Source organism: Malania oleifera, chromosome 8, assembly GCF_029873635.1.
Source record: "Malania oleifera isolate guangnan ecotype guangnan chromosome 8, ASM2987363v1, whole genome shotgun sequence".
Taxonomy (NCBI): domain Eukaryota; kingdom Viridiplantae; phylum Streptophyta; class Magnoliopsida; order Santalales; family Ximeniaceae; genus Malania; species Malania oleifera.
The window spans coordinates 60,478,836-60,486,437 of record NC_080424.1 but is presented as its reverse complement, the minus strand read 5'-3'; positions in this window follow the sequence as shown (position 1 = coordinate 60,486,437).

Here is a 7,602-nt window from a genome sequence, read left to right as displayed (position 1 = left end):
GGGTATATAGAAATAAGAAAGATGAGAATGGGATAGTAACTAGGAATAAAGCTAGACTAGTTGCCCAAGGGTATAACCAACAGGAAGGGATTGACTTTGATGAAACATACGCTCCTATTGCTAGATTAGAAGCCATACGTATGCTACTTGCCTTTGCCGCTTTTAAAAATTTTAAATTGTTTCAAATGGAGGCTTAAAAGCGCTTTTCTAAATGGCTATATTAATGAAGAAGTATATGTAGAACAACCACCCGGTTTTGAGAGTCATAAATATCCCGATCATGTTTACCGGTTGTCTAAAGTTTTGTATGGATTGAAACAAGCTCCTAGAGCTTGGTATGAGAGGCTTAGTGGTTTTCTACTAGAAAATGAGTTTACCCATGGCAAAATTGACACTACACTCTTCATCAAGTCCAAAAATAATGATATGCTCCTTGTTCAAATCTATGTGGACGATATCATTTTTGGAGCAACCAATGATGAGTTGTGTAATGAGTTTGCCAAATGCATGCAAAGTGAGTTTGAAATGAGCATGTTGGGTGAACTTAGTTTCTTCTTAGGTCTACAAATTAAGCAAGCTAATCATGGAACTTTCATTTGCCAATCTAAATACATTAGGGACTTGCTAAAGAAATTTAATATGGAAGATTGTAAAATTCTTGGCACACCTATGAACTCTACCATAAAGCTTGATAAAGATGAGTAAGGAATCCCTGTTGATGTAAAACTATATCGTGGCATGATTGGAAGTCTCCTATATCTCACTGCTAGTAGGCCCGACATTATGTTTAGTGTATGCATGTGTGCTAGATTTCAGGCTACCCCTAAGGAATCTCATCTAAAATTTATTAAACGAATCCTTAGGTATCTAGTTGGAACTATAGAGTTAGGATTGTGGTACCCTAAGCATACTACCTTTAAGATTGTTAGTTACACTGATGCTGACTTTGCCGGTAGTAAGGTTGATAGAAAAAGCACTAGCGGCACTTGTCATTACTTAGGACAATCTCTTGTTTCTTGGTTTGCTAAGAAACAAAACTCAGTTACCTTATCCACCGCCGAAGCTGAATATATTGCGGCTGGAAGTTGTTGTGCCCAAACTCTTTACATAAAACAACAACTTGTGGATTTTAGATTGCACTATGAAACAATACCGATTAAATGTGATAATATTAGCGCAATCAACATCTCTAAAAATCCTATCTCACATTCATGAACTAAACACATTGAGATTAGACATCATTTTCTTCGTGATCATGTGCAAAAAGGAGATGTGGCTCTTAAGTTTGTATGCACAAATGAACAGTGGGCCGATATATTCACCAAGCTACTACCTGAGGATAGATTCATACAAATTAGACGTGAGTTAGGCTTAATGCATAGTAGAGAAACTTCCTAAACTTAAATGTCTTATAACTTGCATAATTTTAAGGGGAGCTCGCTCATGGGAACTTTTCAAGTCTTAGCAACTAATCCTATTGTTGACTTATTTTCTTGCTTAATACTTTTTGAAAAGCTAATTGTTGATTGTGTGCATATGTTATACACATATCTATTGCATGATTATATTGATAGTTTATTTGTTGTATTAGACCATACTGAACTGTTTGAGTAGTTGTGGATAAATTGCTAGGAAATTTACACTCAAAACAGGTTACATTTATACAAATTTACTTTTGGAAAGTCCAATTTACAAACGGCACTCTGCCAAAATTTTTTCAAACCCTCTTTCCAAAATTACTCTTGTATAAATGTATTGAACACCCATTGCCTAGGACTTTAATTCCAATGACCCTTTTTGCTGTTGCCAAAAGGAGGAGATGGAAAGAGGCAAAATAATGGGAATACATTGGATGTATCTTGTCAGAGGGAGCCTTCTTAGGCTTAACCCTATAGTTTTTCCAATCATATTTGTCACCATCAAAAAGGGGGAGAATGTTGATCTTATAGGTCATGCCCTGGTTTTGATAATGACAAATACTCTTGTATTTAATGAATATCTAGTTCATGTGCAGGTTCATATTAGCAGGACATTAATGGCACGTAAAAGATCAAAAGCTTGAAGACAAATTCAAATTCTTAATTGTAATATTTTTAGTGAAATTTGTCTATAATAGTAATTAAGATATTTGGTTTGTAATAAGCACACACATCACATGCATGGTTAATCTTGTAAGCTCAAAACAAATCATAATGCAAAATCACCTTAGTGTAACCTTAGGGTATACCCTTCGGTCGACTGACACCGGATTTTTTCGGTGTCTCTATTTTGGACCCAAGTGACCCTAGGACACACACATATTCACATATATTTGTTAGGCACTTAAATAGGGCTTTATTGTGTTAAGACGGGACCGAAAGGCACACTTGGTGCACCTTCAGTCGACCGAAAAAATTAGTTCATTTTTGGCCTGATCGACTGAACCATACATGGGTCAACCATTGACCAAGGTCCCAGTCGACCGAGACCCTACAGTTCATTTGAACCCGGTCAACCAAACCACTTGGGAGTCAACCTTTTGACCTCCCGGTCGACCGACCACTTTTGTACTCCAACTACTTGGTCGAGAATTCCCAGCGGTCTGGTCGACCGAAACATGCAGTTCAAAAAGGCCCGGTTGACCGAACCTCGGAAGTTTGGGAAATCTCCCTCTCCGGTCGACTAAGCCTTTCAGTTCAAAAGTCCCCTGGTCGACTGAGCCATTTAAGTTCTGGTCGACCGGACCTCTCGGGTTGCTCCTATTTTTTTACCGCAGTTAATAATTTTAAACAGGGTTAAATTGATTTAAATGTCATTAAACTTTTCCAATAATCCCTAATAGGTCCCCAACGGTCAAAATTTTCAGTATGTCTATATATACTCTTTCATTTGGTGGATTAATCATTGATTAGCAAAAAGGATTAAGAATTTTCTCTCTAGAGCAAAAATACACTCTTTTGATTCCTAGTGCTCATACCTCCTTACAAACACTTTAGCCTTCCTTCTAAAAGTTCAAAATCATTTGTAAGTGCTTTGAGTGTGTATTCTAAAAGGTTTGCTCTCATTGTTTGAAGTGCCTTGAATCGATTTTTGTAACAAGAGCATAACCTAAGTATTCTTAGGAGGCTTTTCTAATAAGCCTATCCTAAGAAGACTTGTTACACTTCCAAGTATTGCATTCTCATTGCAATAACTTAGGAAGTTTGTATTTGCATTTGGCTTGCAAAACTATTTTCAAACATATTCAAATATCTTGTAGTATTCATATTGATATTCTTGTGAAAAGATATTTGTGTGTGTTATATTAATCTTTGTAGCAATATCCATTCAAATCTATATCATTTGCTAAAACACAAAGATTACTTATATCTTGCAATCTAAGCATATATATATATTCACGGGATTGAGACATTCTATTGATTGATATTATTGAGGCTTGTTTGATACTCTGTGTGAACACGTTTGATTGAATACTCTAAAATACACAAATTATTATTGACACTATGACGTGCGTACTACACTGATAGAAAAATTGTTTGAGAGTTGAACTACTTAGACCACACTAAGCTTACATTATTAAATCATCTATGGTGTATGTGTTTGTGCGCATTTGTGGTACAAATCTGTTTTACGTGAAAGCACTTTTGTATTGTACCTTTTGATTGTATATCTGAGATATTCCAGGAGTGGCCTGAGGGGGCGGTAATCCAACCTGGTAAAGATTCATAAAGGTTGAGGTCAGCCCTGTGGTAATTTGACCTAGTCTATATAAGTGACGTTCCATCCGTTTAAGTGAGCAAGTTATTGTGATAATCCTTGTGCTGGTTAGCCAAGGCGGGGACATAGGCAGTTGGCCGAACCTCGATAACATATCTGCGTGTCATCCTTTTCTTTACTGCTTTCTGGTGCTTGTGTGATTGCTTAAACTACTTTATTTAATTTTTGGTATATTTACATTATTTGCACTAGATTGACCATAAGCTTGTGAACATACTGCTGTTAGGAGGAATACCAAGGAGATAAATTTTAAAAATACCAATTCACCCCCCCTCTTGGGATCACGATAAAGCTAACAGTGCCCCACAATTCATTTATGGTATGAGTGTTAATCTGCATAAATTGCTGAAGTGTATTAGCCATCTGTGCCATGCTATCCTCAAGAGACTTCTTCGGTGGAGCCGGTGTTGCTAAAGAATAGATATGAGAAATCTGATGTGGTTGATACTGATGCTGAAAGGTGGCATGATGATATGAAGGTTGATAAGGTGGTGCATAGGACTGGGGAGATTGATTTCAAAGTTGCTCTGTACTATTCTCCTTTTCCATCTTCATGACATCCAATCTTTTGGCGATCTCAGTCATACGTGTCTCAACATCAACATCATCTTTCAGTTCATACCACTCTCCACCATGTATTGCTCTTAATGGTTGAGGTGCAATTGGTCTTCTGTCAATCCTAGTGTTCCACTACTGAGCATTTTCAGTTAAATGATCTAGAAAACCCAATGCCTTATCAATCTCCTCGTCGAAGAAATATCTTGTACACATAATATGAACAGACTTTTTCGATTCAAGAGTCAATGTAGTGTAGAAATAGTTGACCAGGAGCCATGATTCATATCCATGGTGGGACACATGTTAACCAGATTTCTAAATCTCTCCTAACTTGCTTGAAATGTCTCATCCGCTCTTTGTATGAAATAACTAATTTGTTCTTGCAAAAATTGAGTTCTCTGTAAGGAAAAAAATTTATGTAGAAATTTATGTTCCATATCATTCCAATTAAAGATCAAGTTAGACCTCAAAGAATTAAACCATGTCTTAGCCTTGTCTTTCAATGAAAAAGGAAATAGACGCAATCTAATTGCCTTATTAGTAGCAACCCTATCCATGAATATAGTACATGCAAGATCAAAATGAGTTAAATGTTGATATGGATTTTCAAACTCCATCCCATGAAATTGAGGTATTACTGATATCATTCCATGCTTAATGTTAAAGTTTTATGCATTCTCAAGTAATATGGTACAAGATGGTTGTGTGTTTCGTGTGGGCTGCAAAAAATTCATAAGTGTGCATGGTGTAGGTGCAACCATATTTTCTTCAGAACTCTATTTTTTTTCCTTTTTTTTTCATAGGAAAAATCAAAATAACGGGAAAAACACTAGTTTGAAACTAAATCTGACATTTTCCTGGAAATGGCGCCAAAAACTTGACTCACTCTAAAAATAAGTAGCGCAAATGCTATCCCAAGTATAAGAGTTCTGTCGCGTAATAATTAGCCCAAAGGCCACATTGTCTCCTCAGGGAATGCAAATTAATTCCAAACTTGTGTAAAACAAAAAGAAAATAAGAAAACAAATTTATTGAACACAGTTCAAATTTGATTTTTGAGATTTTTGAGAATTTGTGACGAAATTAAAACGAAACAAAACATAAACTATGGACATTAATATTTCTCACTCAATGATTCATCCACACAATAAGATAAATGATAACAAAATTAAGTGCGAAACACAATCCTACATTTAAACATTCAGACAGGAAATAGATCCTACGTTTGCAATTTCAGACAAAAGCCCAAAGAAGAAAACTTTATTACTCAACTTAAGCATTCAACCATAAAATCTGTAATTAAACACCAACTCAAAAATTAAACTTAACTTAATCAATAACTTAAACAAAAATTAAATTTAATCCAACAATAGTTCCACTGAAAACGAATTTGACTCTTTAACAACTTAAATAATAAATTAAAACACAATAATAACTAAGATAACTTAAGATAAATAGAATCCAACAAATATTCAAATTCTAAAGAAAGATTTTAAAAAGAACAAATCGAACTTAACAATGAAAAATAATTCAAACCAAAATTCATTCCAACATTGACATTAAATAAAAAGAAAAGACAAACTGAATTTAATAATGTGAACAACCCCAAACAAAATTTAAAATGCCAACAAAGACTTAAAATAAAATGAAACTGAAAGTAACAATAATGATAACTTAAACAAGTATTAAAAAGTAACAAAGGAGAGAGAGAGAGAGAGAGAGAGAGAGAGAGAGAGAGAGAGAGAGAGAGAGTAACCATGAGAGAGAGAGAGAGTCCCAAGCTGCTGCTGCTCGAACACTATTGGCCCCCTAGCACTCTTGTGCGGCGTTGGAACTTAGAGGAGAAGAGAGAGAGAGAGAGAGAGAGAGAGAGAGAGAGAGAGAGAGTAACCATGAGACAGAGAGAGTCCCAAGCTGCTGCTGCTCAAAAACTATTGGCCCCCTAGCACTCTTGTGCGGCGTTGGAACCTAGACGAGAAGACACTCTCCTTTTTTTAAGCCTCTAAAACCCTAGCCCCCCTTTTCCATTAATACCCTCCAAAAGTAACTTTTAAAACCCTTACTTTTCATTTTATTAAACCCCTCAGCCAGTTGCCGCCTCCCCTTGGAGCTCCCAGCGCATGGGCCTTGCATCCTTCACGCAGGGCAATCCATTTCTTCACGTGGTTACATCCATGCAGGTTCTTCAAAGCTTACGACCCTCTTGCATTTTTGAAGCCCAGCTCCTCTTGCATTTTTGAAGCGCAACTCCTTGTCTCCTCTTCAATTCATGTGCATGCGCATGGGCCTAAAGCTCATGTTGTACATCAGGCAAGCCTTGGCCGAACGGGCCTTCTCACACATGTAATCACCCCATGACCTTCTCATGCAAACTTGTATACAGACCTAGATGCATGGTCGGGCTTCTTCCTTATTGTTTAGCTCCTTTTGCATGACTTCTTCACGGGCTTAAGCTCACACATGCATGGCTCCGTCTCTTCAATTTTACCCACGTACACGGCTTCAAACAAATGCGTGCATGACACAGTCACGTGCATGGCTCACGTATAAGGTTTTTGTCACACACGACCCGCGTACATTTTAATTTCAACTTTAATGTCCAAAAATTATCCTATAATAATAAAACACGAATGTCTGAAAATTTTTGACAAAAATATGATAATTATCTTAAAATTATCAAATGAACTTACTAATTAAAATATGAGATATAATCAGACATTTAAGTAAAATTGTAATATTTAATTAACAATTTTAAACGTCTAATTACGCAACTTTGACGCGTAATCAATTTCCCTAACCATTTTAGTCTCCTTCAACCGGTTCACCCTCTCGAGCTATTGACTTCTCGAATCGGTCTTGAACTGGTTTCTCTTTTACTTTCATAATTTGTTTTTGTAATATATTGTTTATTTAATTTTAAATTCAAAAAATATGGAAAAGTTATAAAAATTTCATAAGAATCAGGGGAAAACTCTGAAAATATTTTTAACTCGGTTCTTTTTGTTTCCCTTAATTATTTTTTTGTACTATATTTTAAAATTCCATAAAATATAAAAAAAAATTACAAAAAAATGTAGAAAAATTAAAAAAAAATTGGAAAAATGTTTTTGAGGTCAAAATTTCTCTTTGCAAACTTTTCATCTTGAATGAGTTAAAAAACCTCCCAAGATTTCTAAAAATGTTATTTCATACTTAGAAAAAAAATCCTATAAATTTCAAAAATTCTGGGAGTGTATTTTTGTAACATATTTTATCGATTTTCTTTCCCTATGATTTTTAAAAAAAAGT